This window comes from Lissotriton helveticus, chromosome 1_1, assembly GCF_964261635.1.
Source record: "Lissotriton helveticus chromosome 1_1, aLisHel1.1, whole genome shotgun sequence".
NCBI classification, from domain to species: Eukaryota; Metazoa; Chordata; class Amphibia; order Caudata; family Salamandridae; genus Lissotriton; species Lissotriton helveticus.
In genome coordinates, this window is record NC_136057.1 from 1,994,229,885 (window position 1) to 1,994,255,922 (window position 26,038).

Genomic DNA, 26,038 nt, shown 5'->3' on the forward strand with positions numbered 1-26,038 from the left:
GCAATGCATGGCACAGAGGGAGAACATTTGAAAGATTTCTGCCATTATAATCCCAGGAACACATAAGGAGAATATTATTTCTATTCAACATCTATATCTCTTAGTAAACATGGAGCACTTGCTTGCCAGGTTTTCTTACCACCTGCCCATCCTGTCCCCATTTTATGGTTGCATTCATACAACAATTGGAAGTCACTGATAATATTCAGTGCTTCACAAACCCATAAATATGCATTTATTAAATACATCATTGCTGTTACCTAGATCAAGACTAGAATAGTAATTCAACATTGACAATTTTGTAGACGTTTTATCATTGTGTACCTTGGACCACTAATACTACAGCAATCCCACAAAGGGTAGTAGTTCCCTGTTCTACTGACATAAAGTACCACCTATATATGCGTCCGTACTTTGTGTATATATGTAATAGGAGGCTGATTTTCTCCAATTGTTTTTCTCCTTTAAGAATGTTATTGGTCTAATGATGATCTGCAAAAGGTCTGTGTGTGTCTGTGTCAACGCTCCATTCTGTATTGAAGAATTTTCTTTGACCTGAATACCTGGCACGCTGGGCTGATTGTGTTGTCGTGGTCGGATGAGAGACAAAGATTGCAAACCTGGATTAGGTAGGTCCATCGTGACTGTTCCATCACCCATGCTCATGGCTGTGTGAGATGCTATGTGGAGCAGGCTTTTCAGCACCGTTCAAAAATGACCACTGAGCGAGGGTTCGATGTCTATCACTTTGGACAAAGATGGCAAACCAAAATATCAAGAAAGGACATGAAAGGATACAACAGTATGATGCATAGTACTCTAAAACTCTGAGCCTACTCAGTGCTTGCCCAATCCTGATGGAGGTAAAAACAATCTACCATGGAGTTGGTGCCCGTGTCCAATGGACCTTGAGAGTAGGAATCACACTGATTTTCGTAACTGGAGAGCCTTCTTTGAAAGAAAAACAGCTTGTAAATGTTTGAGCCCAACACTAGATGACAGGAGTATGTCAAGCATGTGAACCTACAGCTCTACACACAGTGATGGTCGCTACTGTGCAGTTATAGTTAGGACAGCGTTTCATAAGAAGAGCGTTTTGTGTTTTACTAATAAATTTGGTGCCATTTGACGGATCTTCACAAACCTTCAGAAAAAAAAGTGAATCCACATCAACCCTTCCTTTGAAGGTTTTGAGGTGATCTGTCAAGCGGGGGCCGAGAAAAAGGGGGATGCAAAATGTGTTTTCCCTAATGCAATTTCCCATAGGATCTTTAGACAACGCTACAGCAACAAACATTTGCAAAGCCAATATGTTTCGAGTATGGTCGAGCAATTGGCTTTGCCAATCAGTGGGTGGTCAACGGGAGGGCGAGTGGGAAGGGGTAACAATACAGAAAAATTAAGTGCTATGAAGCGGCCACATAAAGGCGTTATTTTTTTTCCTTATTGTGGTTGTGATGAAATAAGCAAGAGGGACAACAAGTGGAATAAGCAAAGTGGATTAGCGTGTGGAGGTGTCGAAGCAACACGGACAGGGGTGCGAGGGTAAGGAGCAACACAGACAGGAAGGTGGGAGGGAAAGAAGCAACAAGGATGGCAAGGGAAGAAGAAAGAAAAAAAGAAAATAGTAAGTTAGTCATAGCCGCAGAAATTCCCTAGTTAAGGACAATGAAGCCCAAGAATTGTAAACAATGGGCGGGCTCCTAACCCCTTGTTGAACTCAATATCTCTGCAAATGAGAGCGCATGTCCTGAAGCAAGCGAAACCTTAAAATGACAGAACAGAATTACATCAAATTTGTCAGAAAGGTAGATCTTTACCCAGAAACCCCCCCCCCCGCCATGCACCTCTTATGATCATATGTATTACATCCCTTGTGACATGTTCTATAATAGCATTGATAACATCACTGATGACAACACTGCATGGTGAGGGCGTAACTTAAAGGTACTTCAGTTAACTATAACTGGTGATTTTTCAACTTTAAAATATTTTGTTTTAACTGACATTTTTACCTAATTATATCCTCACTTTAGCCTTTGTAATTTTCAGTATATTTATATACTAAATATGAAGCGATTTTTACAAACATAAAAGTTATTCAGCCACATAAAACTAGATACAATAAAACACCTGCCTCTCACATACTGGACATCATAATATAACATCCTAGACATGGTGTATTAACTGCTCATTCTAAATAACAACAGTTTATTTCATTGTCATGATCTGAGTTTTTCTCCTGTGCTGCCCCACAAGACAGATTGTTTTCTGTTGTTGATACTCATCACATTTCTTTTCCCCTTGACATTGGGTGCTGGAGAAAACAGGGGGCTGTGGTTTTGGGGAATGCAGAGGGAGAGTGCCAGGGTCTGAGGCTATACTTTTGTGGAGCTATTCGTACTGTCCATGCATGCTCAACTGAATGGGCACACTTGGTTGGGCTTTAAGAAATGTTTGCTATGCTTGTTCATGCCTCATCTAACCTCTGCCAGTTTTCTTCTAAACTCTTGCCTAATCGATCATATTTCCTATGCAATCTCTTCCAAAAAACTGTTTCTTGTTTTAAAATAATGTTATTCTTTAATTACTCTCAGAATTTGGTGAATTGCAAAGTTGCTTACTTTTCATCTCATCATCTCATTGTAATCTAAGGAAGGTGTTATATTGTAACTTAACTTTCATTTGTCCCTTTTGCTTCAAACCAGTTGCAACCAGCCAGTACTGCATTTATAAGAAGGTAACTGAGCACAGCAGATTGTCCAGTCCTTTTCAGTCCATTATGGTCAGAGTTTCATAGATGTTTCAGGCTTGTGGCTGCCACGACATATCCATCCATAATACTTAACACCCTGAAGAGTTATGATAGAATTTCCTGCACAGTAACTTTGAACTGTGTGATTTTGTAGGTCATACATGTTATGCCTTTTACATCTAGCCTAATCCTAATCAGGAGGTTTCATTGCATTTGGAAAGAGTGAGGTGGTCTTGGGGCATACTTGTCCTGTAACCTCTCCTATATGAGCAGGTATTGATTTAGCTTCATCTTGGTTATGGTAATTTTAATGATCTATTGCCTAAAGTCTGGACCCATTAGCATGTAAACTTTGTGTAAATTTTGTGTAAACTCAGTATAGATCTATTAATTCGTTCAAATGCTTATTTGCATCAGATACTAATGAGGATAGTAGAATTCCAGCATGATGAGCGATCTGATCTATTCTGATATAAAAATAAATGCCCTTCAAAAGTATGCCTACCATTGTCAAATCCTGTGTGATATCCATAAATTAGGATAAGTGGGATGTTTTCTAATTTCAATGACAAAGCTTTTGGGAGGACTATATCATCAATATTTTGTAAGACTCCTTGGACATACGCTAATTCGAGATGTCAGCGCTTCTACCATTGTTGGCATAACCGTGCCCCTTCCCTAAGAAATAGTTGCGTGGCTTGTCAAGCAGTTCTCCAAGATGCTTGTACAAGTCCTAAAACATCCATGTGGCCCTTGGGCTTTTGAATTTGATAGGGTTGCCTTGGCCTTCCTGGCCCTACTGATTGCTTCAGGGATCTCTTACTGCTTTTCTGTTTCCTGGTGCTACCTGGTAGTTTTACTGCCACTGAACATTAAATGTGTGCCTGGTTGTTTAGGGGAGAGCAGATCATCTGTCTGTAGTCCATTTCAGATGGTGATTTCTTTCAGCCAGGATATGTGTCTTTTTCGCCATCAAAACTTCCTTCTATTGAAAAAACCATAATCGATTATGGTACACACTCTGCGTCATCCTTCAAATATCTGCCATAGTTGCCCAATTCTTTCTTCTCTTGGGAATTCCGTTATGGCCATATTAGCCTGTATTGAAATCTCTTGGCAGAGATCATCTAACACATGTGGGATTTTTAACAATGTTAAAGTTGACACTGATATTATATACCCTTCTCCAGAGTCTGAGTAAAATTTCCTTTGTGAAAGAGAAACGTGCTGGTGTTTTGAACTTAAACCGAAGATATAAGTGGGCAAATCCTTGGTCATTTAACCTATAGAACTCAGTATGTTACCCTTCCTATCCATGTTAGAGCCAGTTTAGATTTAGGCGTTTGATATAATTGTTATCTGTCACCCATGTGTGAAACCACTGTCAAATTTGAGTATTAGCACGAGGAATTACCTGAAGCTCATCTCTTCCTTTAAGATGTGGTTCATCTGGGAAGATGATATCGACCCTTAATGTATGTATTACAAGTAGTGTCTGCAATCTTTTTCTGGCATGTTTTGAGATCCCTAGTTAATGTTAAACTTACGTGTTCAATCTGTGACCTAGATGAAGTATTTCACAATTAACCTTCGTTTCTTCTTCTGCTTTATGAATCCTTTGTGCTTAGCTATTCAACCCCCGCCCCTTTTCAACTCTACAGCCCTTCCAACAGGCTTGCTCTTCCAACAGGCTTGCTCTTCCAACAAGTTTTACAGTTGTCTGTAACAAGGCTGTTAGTCTTTGTTGTTTTACTCTGCAGTTGGGAATAATTTATGTTGTTCTAAGTCAAAATGTGTCGGAGGTTTGCTCTTTGGCTATGCTTCCTGGTCTCTGAGTCTTTCTTGTTGTCTTTTGCAATTTCTGTGCTTGTGATCACTGGAATAAAAGTCCTCTATTTCTGCACACAACGGTTTTCTATAAAGTCCCTCTTAGTAGGATATTTGAAACTGCTATATCTCATCTTTACTACTAATAAGAGTTCTTGAGCTTCTTGGTAACTATCTTCGTTTTATCATTTCCTAGAATGAACATTATAAATTGTTCACCAATCTGTACGGAGCTTTTTTCTTGCAGATGAAATCAAAAGCTGGCAATAGAAGTTCTCATGTTTGATGAAATGTGACCATGAGTGATCTCAATAGATTTGTAGATGATTGCCTAGGGATAGATCCTCCTGTTCAGGTGCACTTTTATAAGGTACTATATAAGAAATACTTGGTTTTCTCTGCAGTATTCAAATTCGCTTTTAACTCTTCTCTAGGCATGTCATTGTAGCGGTCTTGTGTGATCACCTGGTCCTCAATTGTAAAGTATGTTCCAATGATTACATCGCTAAGTGTGTCCACTTCTCTTCTATACATGTTTGCAAAATTGAACAATTTGTTGCTGTGTATGATGCTCCCAGAATGCCCCTTTATTATGTGGAAATACAAGCAGAGTAATGGAAGCAAGATTGACGATATTATTTATTAAGCAAACTGTGTACCCCAAAAATATTTGTGACTTCTAAAAAAAAAAAAGTTTGTAGACCGTTTTGGTGAAGTATTGCACAATTTGTTCTCTCTTTCAAAGTAACATTTACCCAAAAATAATTGCATCGTAGAAAACACCAGGATTCCAGACAGATTGACAAACCCAAAGTGCATTTTTAAAGAAAATTTTAACTATATATATAAACATGTTTGATGCATGCCACTTAAAAAATTATAATTTAGAATCAGTGCAAAGCCAGTTTGTGTCACAAATGTGCCCCTACCGGTATATGCCCTTGCATTGGTGCATATTTACGACTTTTGGGAATTCATAAGAGTTTATAGAAGTATGTCTAGCAACCTGCAACATTTACGTACTCCTAGCAAACTATGGTGAATTCAATTTTTGCATGCGTAAATATAAATTCATATAATTTCTCATTTGAAAATCTTTAGAGCAAGTGCAGATTCATCTGATAAAACATTTGCTTCTTTATATTCTATGGAGAAAGTTTTGTTTTCCTACCCCCTATCACCATGTCATTTCCATGGCCGATGTCAACACCCTTGTAAACAGCCTCAGGAATTGTTGGGGAAAATTATGTGAGCATCCTCATCTCAATGAAATCACGAAGGTTCAAGCCAAAGCGTCCAGCACCCTGGTATCCTAATGCTTTTGCTGATGATAAATGATCCATCTGCAGACAGGAAAGAATATGTAAGAAAAACAGAACTCCTGATGATCTCATGATACTGATGTCCCTCCAGAAAAGAGACACAGACCGCTCATTACATCAGCCAAAGCAAACCAGCCAATGCAAAGTACTAGAATAGCATCATCAATGAAGCCACGAACGGAAGTAGGGCATTTTTCAAGCCAGTCAAGCACCGCATCAATCCCTTGCCAGACCCACCTATCCCTCACTCCACAGAAAATTGCAATACAGTCAACCTCTTCTTGAGTGAAAAATACAGACAACTGTTATGATGTGTTTCACAAACAAGTCAGCCTCCACCTAATTGTTTGATCTTTTGTTCCAGGAAGTAGTTTACTGCCAAGATCATTAACCTAACTGCAAGGCAGCCAGGAGTCAACTAAACTCCTTGGAATTCCATACAGCATCTTACTGTCTGTAAGGTTTCCACATTCTACAATAGCCACAGCCTAAACAATATGTAGGCATAACACATCCCCCTCCCTACAACCCACAAACATGACAATACAGAAAAACTAAAATATACTATAACATAATATAAGGCAAAATGCAATTATCCTAAATACTGGATAGCACCACAATTGAACACTACTGTCAACAAGTAAAAGGAATAACTATTTTTCCCAACTTCCCTCTTCTCACAGGGAACAGAGAAAGCTGGTGACATAAGTAACCACCATCCTACTGAAATGCACTAAAATGTTTATTTTTCCACATAATCTTTCCACCATACAGGCCTTCCATGGGTCGTATTCTTCCTATCTCCCCATCTATCTCTACCTCATTGACTTCCTATAAATGTGGTGGAATCTCAAACAGTATTCTTTAGCGCAGAGGTGCTTGCCTTGACAATGTGGGACATAATCCATGTATTCTCAGTGTTCAGGGTAGGAAAGTGCCCCTTTCTGACATAGTCACCACTACTTTTTGCCTGTTTTCTGTTGCAATTTTGACAGAAGTGGACTGGGTACCTGTTATCCATGACCCCAGTGCCAGATCTCTTTCCCTAAAACTGTACAATTGTTCCTCCATTTAGCAATAACTTTAGCACCCCTGTAAGTTCCTAGTAAATAGTATCCCTGGTACCTAGTACATGGGGTACTAAAGATGGTCCCTAAGGACTGCACTACGTATTATGCCACTCTAAGAGACCCCGCTGCACACTCATGTAACTCTGCCATTGCAGGTTGCGTTACATGGTACAGAAAACAGTTACAACACGACATGGCACACCTCCTGTGCCCATGCCTGCATCTACTGCATGCAGTATAGGTAAGTCACCCCTACCGCAAGCCTTACAGCCCTAAGGTAGTAGGCTTTATACTACGTGTGTGGACATCTTTGCATGAGCAGATATGCCTCTGTGATGTCTAAGTCGATTCTTGAATATCACAAGTAAACAGGGAATCCATTTTAAGTACATGTGCTGGACACTGGTAATTACAAGTATCCCTGCTACATGATGGCTTAGCTGAAAAACTAAATATTTGGTATCAAACATCTCATATTATTAGGCACACTCTGATTCCAGTGATGTATATATTAATACTTGCACCTTAGAGATGCCCCCTGAAAACCTACCGATTACTAGTGTACGGACTGACTGCTGTAGACCAGCCTGGCATCACAGACACGTTTCTGACCCCCTGCAGGTGAGAGCCAACGCCCTCTGAAGGCAGAAAAATGCCTGCTCCGACTGGAGGTGTTCTGCTTGGAGGAGGTGACAAGTGAACAGCATATCAAAGCAGGAGACTTCAAAGGCCCCTGCCACCTTTGATATGCGACTAGGCCTCCCTGCAGACTTGGAAGATGCCACCCCCTGTGCAGCAGCCATTTGGCACTAGGACTGGTGGAACAATTAGCTAGTCAGGAGGTGTGTTATCCATCAGGCTAGTACCACCCCTTAGGTGGGCTACATGATGTGAACATGAAAAGTGGTATACCACCATTTAGATTTTTGGTGGAATTAGGCTCACTGGCTCAGGGATATGCCCACTTCTAAGAGTAAAAGGACATAAAGAGGGTTTAGTCACACTAAAGGTAAGTAGCCCACTGGCTACTACCTGTCCCTCCCCTTAATGCCCCTAATTTTTTTTATTTTTTTTAAAGTTATATTTATTGTGATGGAAGTAAGTTACTCCGTACAGTGCCTCTTACGAGGGAACATATCGCCAAATGTCCAGAACCATGCAGCGTCCCACACAGCCGTTCAGCCCACATCCCGGGGGCCGGGCGGCAACATCCATTTCTATCATCCGACTACTGCTGCACGGGAGCATCGCCAGCAAACCGTACCTTACAATCAATGTGGAAATGATCATCACTTTTTTCCTTTAACTTTTGTTTCTTAAGAATATATACATTAGCATATTCCAACATTGAACAATAAAGTCATAAAAAGGCAGCAGCTGCACATCTGTACCCTTCTCCACCCACCCCAAAGTCCAAACGATCCATCACCACTTGGAGCCTCGCATATTCAGTGCCTCCGGCACCCCCTGTGAAGAACTTGGATCAACCCAGTCCCCTCCCTATCCCCCGCACTCCCAACAATTGGGTATCCCGGGCCATGCTTCCCTCCCTCACAGCCCCCCGTCTAGCCGATGGTAGTGTCGCCATTTTGCCCAGACTCTGCGAAATTTCTTAGGACATCCCCTTGCCTTGTATGTCACTCTTTCGGCTGCCATGTAGAGGTCTAACCCTCTCCTCCATTCCTCTATGTCCGGCGGCGCCGGTGCTCCCCAGTGTTTTGCTATGTCCCTTTTCGCTACCACCAATGCAAGTACTAAGAAAGTGAGGAGTGGTCGCGGAAGGTCAACCTCATTCGTCATGCCCAACAGCGCCAACTTCGGACATAGTTGGAGTGAAACCCCCAGTACCTCTCCCAGTTCTACAAATATATGTGTCCAATAGGTTTGTATCGTGGCACAGGCCCAGAGAGTGTGATAGAAGTCCCCCTCTTGCTGTAGGCACCTAAGGCATCGGGAGTCCTCCACTTTCCCCATTCGGCGGAGACGTTTTCTATCATAGTATGTTCTATGGAGCACATTGAATTGAATCAGGCGTAATCTCGATTTAATCGCCACCTCCCTGGGGTGCATCAGAACTATCTCCCAGTCTAGGTCTTCCATCTCTCCTACCTCCGCCTCCCATATGCCCCTGAGTTTTGCTAGGTCCCCCAGCATATTGTTGGTTAGCGTTTTGTAGGTGAGGGAAACAGCCTGTCCCACCATCTGCTCTTGGAGGAGCCGCCCCTCCAGCAGTGCGTACTCCGGGATATCTTTCAGCGGGACCTTCTGAACCCGCCACGCGCTACGGAACTGCAAGTATTTAAACAACTGTGATTTGTGAAGGCCGAAATCCCGCTGTAGAGCCCCAAAGGACTTTAGTTCCCCCTTGGCTATCACATCCCCTATCGTGGAGACGCCTATATCCTCCCATCGGTGGAATCCGCGCAGTGTATGAAGCTCCATCAACCAGGGACAATGCCACAACGGGGTCTGTCTTGTGGGCTTCTTTTCCCACCCCATACGTCTCGTGGCCTTAGTCCAGGCGTTGAGTGTAAGGACAGTCGCCAGGAGGAGTGAAGTCCGTCCCGCCCCGCTGTACAAATAAGACAGTAGGTTCTTAGGTGACAACTTTTGTCTCTCTAAGGCATAGGTCGGGTTGTCTGCCGGCGCATGGATCCATGCATTGATCGGCGTCAAATGTTCCGCCCAATAATAGGCCTCCAAGTTAGGCAGTGAAATGCCTCCACTGTATTGGTGTCTCTGAAGCGTGGTCAGAGCCACCCGGGGTTGCTTACCCAGCCACAAAAAAGTTCGCAGGTCAGAGTGGATTCGAGCGATTACCGCGTTAGGTAGCGGATAGTATTCGTTTTGCAGAGCATACAGAAATTTGGGTAGGATAATCATCTTGTACATGGCTGCCCTGCCAAGGAGTGTAAGTGAGAGCAGTCTCCATCGGTCCATGTCCGCTACCGCATTTACTATAATACGCTCCAGATTCCTCTGGAATGATAAAGCCACATCCAAGGTAATGTAGATCCCGAGATACTGGAAACCTTCCGTGGCAGTCAACAGTTGCTCCGGTAGCCGTCCCCAGCTGTCTCGACCCCCCGGGTCGTAGAGGATGGATTTGTGCCAGTTTATGGTGTGCCCGTCCGCCATATCATGCCAGTTCCCGGAATAGCTACGGGATGGTGGTCTCCGGTCTCGTTATGTAGAGGAGGACATCATCCGTATATAGCGAGATCTTTTCTTGTGCCTGATCGGCTCCCGGCCTCATAAAGCCGGAAATGTCCTCGTTCTGTCGGATCCTGGCTGCCAGTACCTCGATGGTAAGCGTAAAGAGGAGGGGAGACAGGGGGCACCCCTGACGGGTACCCCTCCGGATCTGAAATTCCCGGGACAGCCTGCCGTTCACCCGCACTCTAGCTCTAGGAGAGGTGTAAAGGAGGTGGACCCACTTTTGGAAATTCTGGCCAAAGCCAAACTTTTTGAGTACCGCCGCGAGAAACGGCCAATGTACCGCGTCTAACGCTTTTTCAGCGTCAAGGGAGAGGAACCAGTGAGGTTCCTCTCGCCCTTTCACCTCCTGTAACCAGTTGTGTGTCCGTCTGAGATTCAGCTTGGTCGCCCTGTCTGGTAGGAAACCGGATTGGTCTAAGTGTATAAGATTTGATATGACCTTTCTCAGGCGGTCTGCCAGGATGGTCGCTAGGATCTTCACTTCCGTGTTGAGGATGGAGATTGTTTACAACAAGGGGTGGTGATGGACAGAGTCTCTGAATTAAGCAGAGTACTCTCACCCAGTCAAGAGATCAGGGCTAGATCCAACACCGTTTTTAGCTCATTGCACCATCCCAGTTTCAGAACCTGGCTGTATGCAAATTAGTCTGTCCCTGGCCCAGTGCATCATGGGAACAGGGCAGACCAAACTACCAAGCCAATTCTTCACTGGAAAGGACACAAGCTTCCGGGGACCGGTTTCTGGCAGGTTCTGAACTGGGATGGTGCAGTGAGCTAAAAAACGGTGATGGATCAAGCCCTGATCTGTTGACTGGGTAGGAGTGTTCTGATTAACTCAGATACTCTGTCCATCATCACCCCCTTTTTGAAATATTTTGGCCACCACAAGTGTGGAAGGGTATGCGGTAGGACGCACAATCCTCCCGTGGCTTGCCCTCTTTGTAGATCGGAACTATCGTGGCCAAGGAGAGGTCCGGGGGGAGCTCCCCTTCCTGATACGCGTCGGCGAAAAGGCCCCTGAGGTGGCGCGACAGGAGGTCCGTCGTGCGCTTAAAGAATTCAGAGGGGAAACAGTTAGGTCCCGGAGTCTTTCCCGGTTTCAATTTTGCAATAGCTTCGGATATATCATCTATCAAAATGTCCGCCTCCAAACCCAAAAGGTCCTCCGGGGACCACACCGGCAAGTCTATCTGAGACATGTAGGACAGCGCCTCTTCGCATGTCCCCAGGGCCCGCGGTGCATAGAAGCTTTCATAATGCAAAAACATTGGTTATCTCCGCGTCCGCACAAACTAACTCCCCGTCAGTGTTTCTAATACTGTCTATCCATCTCGCCGCTCTTTCCTTCTTACTAAGCCACGCCAGAAGTTTGCCAGACGTGTCTCCCACGTCATATAGACGGTGGAGGGTGGCCAGGGACTGTGTCTTTGCCTCATTTGTTACCATCTCTCTGTAACGCCGCTGGGCGTCTAACAGCCTTCTCAGAGTCTCAGTAGTCTTCGTGGTCTGGTGATCCCTCTCCAGTTCCAGTATCGTTTGTTCCACGGCCGCAACTTCAGCCTGGACCTTACGCCTTTCCTCCCCTAGCCTGCTTTGTATCCTATCTCTCAGGACCGGTTTTAGGGCTTCCCAGAAGGTGACCCTAGAGTCCACCGTACCCTCGTTTTCAGCCACGTAGACCCTAATGTCCGCTCTTAGGCCACGGACTATCGCCGCGTTCTGCAGGTCCCAGGCCGCGAGGCGCCAGGAGGCACCCATGCCTCCCCCGTACCGGCCCACCCCCACGAGCAAGGGCGAGTGGTCAGACACACCTCTGGCCTTATATTCTGCCGTGTCCTGCGCCCCCAAGTTTTGTCTGGACATAAAAATATAGTCTAGCCTTGAGAATACCGTATGTGCCCCTGAGTAATACGAGTACGCTCTTTGGGTGGGGTGTAGCCATCTCCACATATCCGTAAGTCCTAAAGTATGCATCTGGCGCGCCAGCGCGGTCTGGCCCCCCCCTCTACCTGCCCCCCCTGATCTGTCCAACTCTACCTCCATGACAACTTTGAAATCCGCTCCCACAACTTGAATCGTGTCAGCTGTGTCCAGCAGAATGTTGGCAAGGGCTGTAAGTGTACGTGCCTGCAGTTTGGGCGGTGCGTACACCGAAATGATTGTGTAGACGCTTCTATTCCATGTCCCCTGTACACCCACGTATGTACCTAGTGGATCTACCCAGGTGCGTGTAATATTGAATGGTGAGGCCTTTTTTACAATGACCGCTACCCCTCTGGAGTCTGACGTATAGCCTGCATGAGCCAGCACTCTATAGCGACCCCTGGCTATAAAAGCACAATGATTTCCTTTTAGATGAGTTTCTTGCAAGAGCGTGATATCTGGGTCTACCCGTTTGATGTTGCCGTTCACAAGCCCTCTCTTAACCTTGGCACCCAACCCATTGACATTCCATGACAGGATGCTAACTCCTCTATCTCCTAGGTGCGTAGTATCTCGAGTAGGTGTCATTGGGTCCAAGGTATTTGTATGCGGGCAGTCCCCTCCATATTCGTGCCGTGCCCAGTCGCCGCCTGCCCAGCTGTATCCCCTTCACTAGGATGCCATAGCTGCATATGGTTAGTCTCTGGCGTGTCCTTGCGGTGTGTAGGTTCAATGTGTACTGATGCCTTGTCCCAACTGTTGCCCCCCCCCCCAACTTCCCCCTCCTGTTCCCCAACCTGAGAAAATTCACAGAAACCCCCCAGCCCGCCCCACTCCCCACCTCCCTCCCCATCCAGTCGCATCCTAAGGTAGGATAGAACTATCCGCAGGAGTAGGCCTGTCGCCCGCCCACTCATCCCTTCCTTCAAAAACCGAAAAACAGTAAAACTTAAAGAACAAAGAAGGGCGTGTCAACTTGCGTGCTTCCCTGTGTCGAGCTGCCTTCCCCGATGTCCCGGTACACCATCGATCATGAGTGACAGTCTTGTGTGTCCATTGCGGGAGCGCTGGTCTGCCCCGAAGATTCATGCTCCAGGTGCCGGATCGCCTCTACCAGTGGGTGAACTGAGTCCTGTCCCCCCCCTCTCCGTCTCCCCCAGACGCACGGCTCTCCGACTCCTCCTCCTCGTCGTCGCCTTCCGAGCGGATTTCGTTCCAAAGGCAGCTAAACCTGGATCCTGCCACGGATTTGTCTCCCGGTGATGCCGATCTTCCTCTCTGCATGTCTCCTGCGCCTTGGCCCCGGTACGGTGTCGCCGGGGTTCGGTTCTTCACTCTACGCGACTTCTGCCGCTGCGGCTTCGGTAGTTCCCACTGAGACCTTCGTCGTAGTGTTCTGTCCATCTCTTCTTGCCCCACAGCCTCCCTGCTGTTCAGGATAGGGCGCTCTTCAAGCCACTGCCACGCATCATCCGGATGAGTGAAGAAGATGGACTTGTCCTTATACAACACCTTGAGCTTTGCGGGGAAAAGGAGCATGTATGAGATGTGTAAGGTTCTTAGTTTCGCCTTCACTGCATCGAAAGAGCGGCGCTGCTTCTGGACTTCTTGGCTGTAATCCGGGAATATCATTATGGTCGCATTTTCAAATCGGATCTCCCCAAGTTTCCTGGCCTCTCTCAGGATCAGGTCTCGATCTGCGAAGTTCAGGAAGCGCGCAATGACCGGTCTCGGTCTCGCACCTTCAGGAGGTTTGGCCAAGAGGGCCCTATGCGCTCTCTCGATGATAAAGCAAGGGGAGAACTGTGCCGCTGGGAAGGTCTTAGTCAGCCAGGCGTGGAGGAATAAAGACATGCTCGTCCCTTCGATTCCTTCTCTAAAACCCACGAAGCGAAGGTTGTTGCGTCTCGCTCTATTTTAAGCATCATCCACCTTCCACAGCAGCTGTCGATGGGATGCTTGCAGCTCTGCCATGTCTCTTTTCAGGGTGGAGATCGAGTCTTCGTTTTCGCCGATCCTCGTTTCGGTCGCCGTCACCCTATCTGACAATTTTCGGAAATCTTGCCTGAGCAGTGTCACCTCGGATCCCACTTCCCCGATCTTAACCTCCAGGGCCGCTCGAGACTCCTGTATCTTCGTCCAGGATGCCTGGATGGCCTCCATCAGCAAGGCCGTGTCTGTCCATAGGCAGCGACTCCGACAGGTGTCTTGGCGCCGCAAAATTGTCCATGGGTCCCTGTTTCTGTGTTTTAGGGATCGTGTCTCGTTTCCCCATGGCAGTTCACGTCTCCGGGGCTGACCCCCGTGTCCGCCCGTGGTGCTTGTCCCCCCAGTGAGCAGATCCGCTCCCGTGGCGGAACAGGAGGCGGGGGGGACCGTATGCTCTACCCCTGACGCTGGACCACTGTTCTCTTTGCACACCACAGCCCCCTTGAAGTCCCACGTCGAGCAGGCCCTCCTCCTATTGGCCGTTGACGAGGTCACCACGTCCTGTAGTTGCCTGGCTGCAGCCTCTCACTTCCACCGCCGTCCGGGCCTGCCCGTGGGTTCCCCCAGGGAAGGGAGGGGGTACCCCGAGTGGAAGTGGTTCCCCAGCACAGGTCTCCAGGCCAAGAAGGATATCTCCTGAGGAGCAGGGCCTTCCCTGTATGCTGCACGAGTGTCTGTCCCCGACCCGGAGGTCCCCGCACCAAGCCCCAGATGACAAAGAGTGCACCGGGGTCAGAAGTCTGCCTCGGGGGCGGGGGGGAGGGTTGTCAGGGTAGGGTTATTCCGCTCACCAGCCTCCAGGCCCACAGCAGGGTCAGTGGCCCAAACGGGCGTCCTTCAGGCGCTGTAGCTCGGCTCCGGCCGCCATGTTAGTGCAGTAATCCGGCTCCTCCCGGGGGGGGAGGGGGCGTCGCGATGCAGTAGTGTGTCCCGCCCCCCTATCCGTCACCGCACCCCCGGGGATTGCGTCGGATCTCTCTCGCTCCCCTCTCCTTGTAGCCAGAGTCACACCCGGAGAGGCACGAGGCACAGTTCACTGGCACTGCCCCACTTCGGCCGCCATCTTGGTAAAGGCGGTCGGTGTCCGATGGGTCGCGGTCCCCCCGCCGGGCTCCCGGATCCACGCTCAAGCCCCCTTGCGAGGGCGCTCCAGGTGATTTGCGGACTCTGCTGGGCACCAGGTGTTCGCTAGCCGGAGTTTAATCCCGCAGTCGGCTCACGGGTGCCGCGGCCGCCATTTTGTCCGCGCAGGGGTTTCTCTCGGTCACCAAACCGAGTCGGTATTTTGCAGTGTCTCGGCGATTACTTAGCCGGGGGTCGTCCTCGCTGACTCTAGGGGTGTTGCTGCTCCCGTTGACAGATTTTGTGTCTGGGGTGATAGTTTTTCGACGGATTTGGCATCAGCTCGACGGGAGCTCCGACAAGGCACTTCCTAACCGGCCATGCTGTTGCCACGCCCCCCTTAATGCCCCTAAATTGAGAATTTAGGGGTACCCCAGATGCAAGGAATTGAGAGTTCATGGATCCAAAACAAGAGGACAAAGAAGAGCCCCAAGGGACCAAGGACTGATGACTGCTGTGGCCTTTTGTTTGCAAACACTGCCTGCCTGCAGCATTCGTGACAATTAGGACCGAATGACTCATCCAGCAGCTGAGCAACTACCAAGAACCTCGGTAGACTGCCAGCCCTTCGCAAATTGCTCTCCCACACTTCCACAAAAGAGAGCATTTAGTATTATCATTTATTCCCCTGTATACTAATATGGGTGGCCTGGACTCTTTGCACAGTGTATCTCATTTTGGTCTGCTATATAAAGAGCCAGTTTCCTACATTCAGTACCACCATATTCCTCCGAACCTCTCTTATCTTGAAAGGTCCTGCAAATCTGGGTCTCCAATTTTTAACAAACCCAGGGTTTTTCACCCATAACTGATCCTCCACGTTCCATCCAACACTCTTCACACAGTTCTTATCATCTTACCGTGCCCTGTAAGCACTTTGATATCTCTCTTGATATTCTTCTAACACTGTTCTCTTCCCCACATTTCCAGTCATCTAAGTTTCTCCTCTACTCCACACATCCATGCTGAATTGAGTTTGGAGTATGGAATTTTCCCCTTCAAGTTAAAGAATTATGTGACAGATTGCCTTTCAGGGCTGCTGATTGAGTGTAATGATGGAATGAAAGTTACTGCCACATCGGTAGTGTGGGTAAGAGAAAAGACAACATCAGAAGAGGATTCAGAGTGAACAGAAGACATTGATGAAGAGCTTGTAAAATTGATAGAGTCTGTAGTTAGTGGATGGTCCAGTGTTAAGGAGAATTCCGATGCTGCCAAAGGGTACTGGAATGTAAGAGAGGACTTTAGTTTAATTGAGAGTTCCCTATTCATGGGTACACGGTTAGTGCCGCCTGAAGATCTAAGAGAGAAAGTCATCAATTTGGCACACGAAGGTCAGTTTGGGAGCCACTTGACAAAATCAAAGGTACGTGAACCATACTGGTGTCGGGTAGAGAGGGTGGTTGAGGACTTCTGACAGTGTGCCACAAGTAATAAGAGTAGAACTAAACATAATGCGCCTTTATCTCTGATAGAGATACCTTGTGAAACTTGGGTTTGGATTTTATAGGCCCATCCAGAATTGTTGTTTCAGGGAGAAAGGTACATATTTTTACTTGTGTATTATACGTCCAAATGGGTAATCACTACATGTGTGAATGTTGTGGGCACCCGTACAGTGATTGATAATGAAGTGCAGTTTATGTCTGAAGAAATGCAAGAGTTTCTTAGGAGCATGTCAGTTGAACACCATAGAACTGCTCTGTATTCTCCAAAGTTCAGTAGCCTTATGCAGCACATAAACAGAGTAGTCAAGGCGTGTGTTCAAAGAACAACTGACATAAAGACTTCTCTCAAAGAAATTTTTAGGGATACATAGAGTGCTCATCGAAATACACCTAATGCTGTGAAATTGAAGTCACCTTTCTTTGAGTTGAAGGGGTAAATTCCACCTTCAAAACTCAATCAACCATTGATGTGTGGACCAAAGAAAACATTTTTATCTCCACCAAAATATTTGTTCCAATTTTGATCCCCATTGATCGTGTACTGTGATCCAGAATCCATCAGAACCATAACATTCTTGACTCCTAACAGAACTTCACATTCAGGCATTGTCAAAGGGCTGCTGTCAACCTCACCATTCTCACTAATCGTCAACACTGCCTTCATGCTATCTGTTATTTCATCCACTATATGCATCTTCTCGCTCCTGCACACTCTTGCGTAATGTCCTTTCTTACCACATTTTTTACAAAGAGCATTTTTAGAATAACATCCAGGCTTGTTAGAAAAATGATTATTTGAACCACATCTATAAAAGTTGAATTGTATTTCTTTACCATCCCCATGTGAATTCCTACTCTCATTTTTCACTTCCTTAATTGCAACTGCATTGCCATCCTTAACCAAGGGCTCCTCCAACAGATCTGCAACATTTAAAACGCCCTTAGTTTCAATATCACAAAATTCTCTGACACTGGTCGAGGTATTTTCCATTACTTCTATTACCATAATTGCCTCCTTAAGATCAGGATTTTTGGCTATCAACTTCTCCTGGACTTTGATTGTTAGCGCACCTCACAAGCTAGTCTATGATTAAGGAATCTGTGAGTTCACCAAAATCACATGTGCGAGCTAGCGTTTTCAGGGAGGCTAGATTATTGCCTACATTTGAATTTTTACTCTGGGATCTAGCAAAGAATTTGTAACAATCTAACTAAATTTTTTTTTGGGGGGGTGGGGGTCCAAAATTTTTCTTGAACATCAGTTCAACTATCTCAAACACTTCCTATAATTTAGCATTACCAGGACCAACAGTTATTTCATCCAAACTGTCATACATGTTCCTGCCCTCTAAACCCAGATAATGCAAAAGTGTTGCCTGTTTACTTGATGCTGAAAATCTCTCCCCTTCAATCCCCACCAGATACATTTTTCCATTGTTCCCAAGGAATTAATGGGTCCCCCTTTTCAGATAAAAAGGCAGGCGGGTGACATGTTTACTGCAGCCATAATAATGGTAATGCTGCACAATTCTCAAACAGTTTTCCAAGCAATAGGTGTTGAAATAATGAATCCTGAACTGAGGTAAGAGTTCACTCACAGTGCATGTAATCAGTGCATACGTTGATCGCAGTACTATAAAAGCATTCAAAGTTGAATACACCAGTTTTGCCACATAATATGCAAAGCGGATCTCCACAGTGGCAGAAAGAAAACCACTCGGTGACCAAACATTGCCATTCCAAATGTCGAGGTTGGTTATTACTGCCAGCTCCCAATTCAAAATGACAGCCATGTCATGATGTATCACATGGTCATGTCAACATGGTGACATTACCGTCTTGACGTAGATAGATGTAATTACATAGAGATGAAACCGGGACTCCAGAGGAAATTTCACAAGTCTCTCCTTCGAATTCTATGTCCGGATCCTTCCTTTCTGCCATTCCAATGTGAACATTGTCCCAGCTCAACTAGTTCATGTAAAAACAAAGTAGTTGTACACATTTCAAGCAAGTTGCAATCAATTCATCCAGCAACTATGTCAGAAAGTTGAAATACCTTCACAATCCAGGTATTTATAGCATTCATTTAAGCTCAAAATTCTGAAGACGCTGTCAAGTTGAACCTAGGTCTTCCTCTCCTTCGCTCTGCATTTGCAGACCGGTAACACAGCTGCAATGAATCAGCAGTCCTAGTGTGTTCAACTTGGAAATCCGCCAATAGTCTCGGCAGTTCACGACAATCTGTGATGATCGGTACACATTAGGAGCACAAAACAAAGTATTTTGCATGGGTCCCTAGATGGTGATGCACACCTGAGAAGTGAGGTTCCAATCATTGCCAAACTGTTATGATGCGCTTAACAAAAAAGTGAAAGCTCCACTTGATTGTTTGATTTTTTATTCCACGAAGTAGTTCACTACCAAGATCATCAACCAGCAGTCACAGAACTCCTTGGAATTCCACAGAGCATATTACAATCTGTAAAGTTTCCACCTTCTACAATAGCCACAGCTTGGTTTGAACAATATGTAGCCCATAACACAGACCCAACAGCACATTAACAACACTTCATGCCTTTTTTTTCACCCCATCCTATATAATCCAGCCTTGGTCATCCTTCAAAGCCCATATTTCACACTTCTCTCCGACATACTCAACCCCGTCAAAGTCACGTCTTATGAAGATTGTGTCTTACCATTGTCATCATGAAAACTCTCTCCGGGGATACTCTCTCAACCTTACTTACTATTGTCAATGCCTCTATCACTGAAGGCATTATCATAAAATCACTCAATACAGGTCATATTCTTCCACTCCTAAACCAATCTGCACTGGACCCTATTTACTACTGGCTCATCACTAACCAAAAATGTATTGGCAAGATCATAAAAAAAGCACTCTATGTTCAACTCCAAGATCACATCTATGCTAACCATCTGCTGCTTGGCTACCAGATCACACTGCAGCACGTAGACCAATACCTTACACATTGCATATCATGCCTTCTTGACCCCAGTTAAATTGGACACCTGCCTCCTTATGTTGTTGCATTTGTCAGCTGCTTTCAAAACAGCTTGTCATCCACCCTCATATGCACCCTAAATTCTCAAATGGGATTCACCGGCAATGCCGCTCTTCCTACCCTAGTTCAAATGGGCACCCCCAGATCCCTAAAGATCCCTATCACCTGCAGATTCACTGAAGGTTCCATACTGTATCCTATCATCCTCAACCTCTACATGAAGCCGTTTGGTGCTCTACACACAGATATGACCCTCAAGATTCATCATATGCTGATGATACACAGCTCTACTTAAGTCTCCTCTGCTTCAGACATCGAACACCTCACATATTGCCTGTACATAATCCAGACATGGATGTCCAGTGCCTATCTGAAGCGCAACCAACCAAAACCGAATTCCTATTGTATGCTGAGGACAACAAACAATAAATCTTAAAAATATGACTCCATCACATGAACCTTGACGGCTTTGAATTCCAACTTTCATTGAATGCGAAGTCACTTAGATTCACTTTGAACACCAATCTCGCCCTCAAGGAACACATTGCTAAAGAAAATAAAAGGTGGCCTGACACCGGCTCTCTCATCTCAAGAAAGTGTAAACATTTCTTCCAGAATGCGACTTCAGAAAAGCTGTTCAAGCCTTTGTAGTCTTGCATCTGGATAGTGGTTAAACTCTACTCCATGGCCCTCAGGCTCCACATTGGAACCCCTTAATGATATCCTACATGATACAGCAAATCTCATTGAGGGCCTGAGAAAATGTGAACACATCACCCCCATCCTAATGATACTCCATTGGCTCCTTTGGTCACCAACAGCATTTTTAAAATCAGCCGCATCATTTCCAAACATCACAACTAACACTTCCTTTTATCTTGCAGACTGGCTCCCCATCTCTGGTGGTTCTTGGCACACTCGGGACACCATCAGACTACAGACTAAGAAGTATAACCAAAGAAACAAACATAGTAGCATGCCTTTTCTATCTCTGCACCCAAGATCTGGAACAACCTCCTTGTATCCATCAGAACCACCCCAATGCTACTCCTATTTAGGATGGAGTTGAAGAGTCTCCTCTTTAAAGGGCACTCCATCACAAAGCATTAACATATATCCATTGATGATTCGCGGGAGGGGGGCGTGGCTACGCAGGCGAACGTAATGGCCGCCTGAATGTAGAGCTCCGCCGAGCGGGCGTGGAACGGGGCCATTCACAGGAGATCCGACACTGCGCTGGGGGCGGCAAATGCCTGACACCGACCCCTGACACCATCCGATGCAGCTGGCCAAGTTTGGAGGCCGGGGGACGGCGAGAACGGGCGAAACAGCGGAGGGGTGGTGAGGCCTCCCGAGCCTCGCTGGACGTTGCCCTGCAGCGCCGGAGCGCCTGGTGAGTTTTCTGGGTGGCCCCTTCGTTATCCCCCTCGGCCTTGGGGTTGCTGTTGGGCTCTCCCGGGCCCGCTGCTTACCCCCGGTGGTCTCCGCTGGTGGAGGGGCGGTCCCTGGGTACGAGACCGGCCCTTGCGGCCTGGTCCGGCCTTGGGAGCCGGGGCCTCGATTTTGGAGACTGCCCGGGACATGTGGCGGCGGGCGGGGGGGGCGGGCGGCGGACCCCGGTGGTGAGTGGGGGGTGACGGGGGGTGCGACCGGTGGGCTCTAAGGCGTCCTTCGGGCGGCTCCACACTGCTGCACTCGGTGGGGGCACTACACCTTCGCACTCGCCACTGACGCGCACCCCAGACCCACGCCTGTCCCCCAACAGGCCCAGGAACTACGCACTCTCCAGCTATCATGCTGCTGCAACTAGCCACGAACATTGCACGCCTATTACCATTTGACTGCCCAGCGAAGTCTGCATGACCTGAGTGACTTTACCCACCTTCCTTGATGGTGCCTCATTGACCTGAATACCTGGTCCCCCTACTACGCTGCCATTTGCTGCCTGCCTAGGTGGAGGAATAGTCCTGCCAGCTGCTGCTGAGTGGTCGTCACGGCCCTCCACTGGCCCTACTTACTGCGAGGGGCTGCTACCGATCTGCTCCAGACGGGGGGGACACTCCGACGCGGGGGCCCCCTGGAACTGCATGGCTCGGCCTTGGCGTCCCTGAGGCCCCTGCGGTGCGGAACAGCCCTGACTCGAGGGGGTGTCTGAGACCCCTGATCCATTGGTCCCGGCCTGAACACCTTTCTGACGGGGTGCCCTGTGACTGTGCTCAACACTCTGGCTGGTCGCAATTGTCGCTGTGTCTTGCAACACTGGTGATTAGTCCACCACAGTTTCCAGCATGGGCTAGAGGGATATTAACCAGAGGAAACTTACCTTCGGTACGGCTTCCCTCCACACGGTTGAAGTCCCACCTACGAATACTGCGGACACTGGGGGCCAGGCGACAGCGAACGACACCGCTGGTATGGTCGTTGAGATGATGGGTGAAATGCGTGCTGGATTCAAGGCCTTGGACTCTCGCTTCGACACCCTCGAAAAGAAAATGGCGGACATGGGCGCGACGATTCAATTGCATGATAGGCGCCTGGATTTGGCTGAATCCAGAGTTTCCGACATCGAAGATGGAGCTGCATCGACGCTGAAAAGATTGGAACGCGTGGAAAAGATCCTTAAGGACGTCGCAATTAAGAACGAAGATTTAGAAGCGCGCAGTAGGCGCAATAATATTCGCATAATTGGTGTGGCGGAGACGACAGCAACCGGACGCTTTGACACATGTGTGGAAAATCTCCTAATCGAACTATTTGGACGAGACACGTTCACAGCTGGCTTCATAGTGGAACGCGCACACAGATCGCTGGGGCCTCGGCCTAATCCAGGGCTGCCGCCCCGACCCATCATAGCCAGAATCATGAACTTCAGAGACAGGGACGCGGCGCTAAAGGCTGCCAGAGAGGCGGGCAAGGTGAGGTGGCAGGGTGGAGTGCTATCTTTCTACCCGGACTTCACAATCATGGTCCAAGACGCGCGCCGTAAGTACACTGGTGTCAAGGCTGCTTTGCGCAAACTGGGGTTACGCTACGGAATGCTGTACCCTGCCAGGCTCAGAGTCGACGTGAATGGCAGGTTTCGCATTTTTGACTCCCCCGCAGAGGCACAGGATTATTGTCAAGTTTACAAAAACAGGGGGTCGCCTCGAAACTCAGGCGATGCACAAAACTCTCCGCCACACACAGACTCGCAGGCTAGTGCGGACCTTTTTGATGAAAGTGGACAGGGTTGACTTGTATCTCCACCCTCTTTTTTATAACAGGCCATATCCTTCAGTATTACGCATCTAAGGATGTTGTTATTTTTTGCAGTGTTTTCTATACTTGTTGAGAATTGAATGTTGCCCCGGTTGGGGTGCCCGCATGGCGGAGCGTTGCCACCCCCCCATGGCACGAGCCGTACTGTACTTTTCTCTTAATTTGCCTTTATTTTTCAGGTACATTGCTAGACAACTGTTTTTGTCTGATGATATTGGTTTTCTTCTTAGGGGTGGGAGAAGCCTCCTAGGGCTTAAGGAGTGGCTGGGTGGTGGGAGGTTGGGAAGGGTTGTGTTATGCTTTGGTTCTAATGTTTGTGAAAATGCATTGTTTTTCTCCATGAATGATGCCTGTTTTGCGGTAGGGAGGCGGCGGTTATGCACACACGTGTTTTATTGTGATTCCTTCGGATTTGAATGGCTAAGGTAGGACAGCAGTCTGGTCCTTCCAGACTTACCCTCATGTCCTGGAATGTCCGAGGTTTAAATGACACGAGAAAAAGACGGCAGGTTCTAAACTACGCAGCGCGACATGGGGTCGATGTATTGTTTCTACAGGAAACTCAGCTGGTGAGGACTGACTCTTCCTCCTTTGCCAAGGGTTGGGGCATGCATAGGTTCTTCTCCAGCTATAGCAGATATGCGAGGGGGGTGGCGATAATGATACATAGGCGCGTCCCATTTGTGCACTCGGACAGTATATTTGATGATGATGGCAGATATGTTATAGTTACGGGGGTACTTCTTGGCTTCAAGATCACCTTTGCTGGAGTATACGGTCCCAATTCAGATTCCCCCGCCTTTATCCAGAGTCTCCAGGATGCTCTGCTACGCTTGGACACTGATATGTTGGTGATAGGTGGCGACTTTAACCTATTGATGGACCCTACCAGAGACAGCACTTCTTCTTCCCCAGATTGTAAACCCCGTTCACACGCTATACTGACAGATATGTGCACACACTACCCACTAATTGACATTGAGGCTCGTTTGCACTCTAACACACCCACCTATACCCATCACTCTGGATACCACAACACTAGTACCAGAATCGACTATTGGCTCCTTTCCCCAGGGGTGGCCGGCTGGGTGAGAGATCATTCGACACTCCCACGCACGCTGTCTGATCACTCTCCCATTGTGCTAACCCTACTGATTCCCAGGCTGGGGGGGTACGAGAAACAATGGCGTTTCCCTGGCAAGGCGTTATCTGACCCGGTCTTCAAGGAAGACGTTCGTACGGCAATAGAGGAGTATTTTGAGCTCAACACGGGCACAGTAGACACTTGGACCACATTATGGGAGGGATTCAAAGCCACTATTAGAGGGGTTTGCATCAATAAACACACAGGGGCCTTGCGCGAGATCCGTGCCTCCTTGACACGTATCGAGACTGAAATAGCCACACTGGACAGGGACGCGCTCACAGACGCTGACGGTAGGATAGAGGCGAAAAGGTTAGAGCTGCTGCAAGAGTTCAGAGACACTGCAGACAGGGAACTGAACTATCTATGCGCACAACACTCAGCTAGACAATATGGAGAGGGAGACAGGCCTGGCAAGCTCTTGGCTCAATTGTTCCGCCCTCCCCGCCAGGCTTCATACATCTCTGACATGGTGGATGAACTGGGTGTTCGTCACCAGACCACCCCTGCTATCTGCGATGCCTTCTTATCCTACTACAAAACATTGTACACCTCCACTCTAACAGAAGACCGTCGCGACCCAGGCCCCTATATCAACGAGATCTCTATGGTATTCCTGGAGAAGTATATGCAGGATTTTCTGGCGATGCCTATCGATCCAGACTGCGTTATGGAAGCCATAGATGCATTGAAGGGCTCCTCGGCGCCGGGTCTGGATGGCTTTTCGGCCGACTTTTATAAAGAATACAAAGAGGAATTGGTACCGCGCCTGATTGAGGTGTATGCGGAGGCGCTTGAAACAGGGGTTTTGCCACAAACGCTTCGAGAGGCGGTCATCATTTTACTTCCTAAGCCGGGTCGAGACCCCACGAGATGTGGATCATACAGACCCCTTTCCCTACTCAACCTTGACTACAAGATTTTAGCAAAAGTCCTCGCAACCCGACTGTCTTTACTTATGGAGTCTATCATTTCTCCGGCCCAGTCCGGATTTGTCCCCCACAGATCCACTTCCTTTAATCTAAGGACGTTGTTTTCTGTGCTCCACAGACTAGACCCAAACACACCAGCGGCTGCGGTGTTCTTGGATGCCGAAAAGGCATTTGACTCCCTGGAGTGGCCCTTTTTTTTTGTCAGTTATGGAACGGATGGGCATGCCACCACTGTTTGTCTCCACGGTCAAACTGCTCTATACCGCCCCTAGGGCACGGCTGCGCCTTAATGGCACGCTCTCTGATAGCTTCCCTCTTTCCCGGGGCACCCGACAGGGATGCCCCCTGTCCCCCCTGCTATATATCCTGGCCATGGACCCTTTGGTACGGCACTTTCAGGAGCGTCACCTACACCGTGGGCTCCAGTTTCGAACGGGTCCGGTACTCCTCTCCCTCTACGCAGATGATACCATTTTATATGTCAGGGCTCCGGAGACAAATCTGACGCCCTTGCTTCTGGAGGTAACACGCTTTGGGGAATACTCCGGCCTTCATATTAACTGGCATAAATCCGACATTTTTCCACTCACCCCCTCCACTGACCGCTGGGACTGTCCGTTCCCGCTTGAGTGGAATGCTGATTCGGTGAAATATCTAGGTGTCCACATTCATCTAGACACGGTATCCATGGTTCGTCTAAATTATGGCCGAGCGTTGGACTTTCTGGAGGATAATATGGCGCGTTGGATTCGCCTCCCTCTCTCGATGGCTGGCCGTATCGCCATAATCAAAATGATTGTGCTTCCCCGTTTTCTATATTTATTTAACAACATACCGATCCCACTCACTAAAATCTTCTTCACCCAACTACGCTCACTGTTGCTGCGGTTGGTGTGGGGGGACAAGAACCCGCGAGTCTCGTGGCGAATCCTAACACTGCCTTATGAAAGAGGTGGCTTTGGAGTGCCAGACTTTTATCTTTACTACCTAGTCGCGCAATGCG

At 47.5% G+C, this 26,038-nt stretch overlaps 1 protein-coding gene across 3 annotated transcripts in view; it reads left to right on the top strand.

The window, feature by feature from the left end:
• Positions 1-26,038, top strand: part of AGL (amylo-alpha-1,6-glucosidase and 4-alpha-glucanotransferase) — a 421,834-nt gene that overhangs the window by 351,221 nt on the left and 44,575 nt on the right. The gene's annotated exons all lie outside the window — the stretch shown is intronic.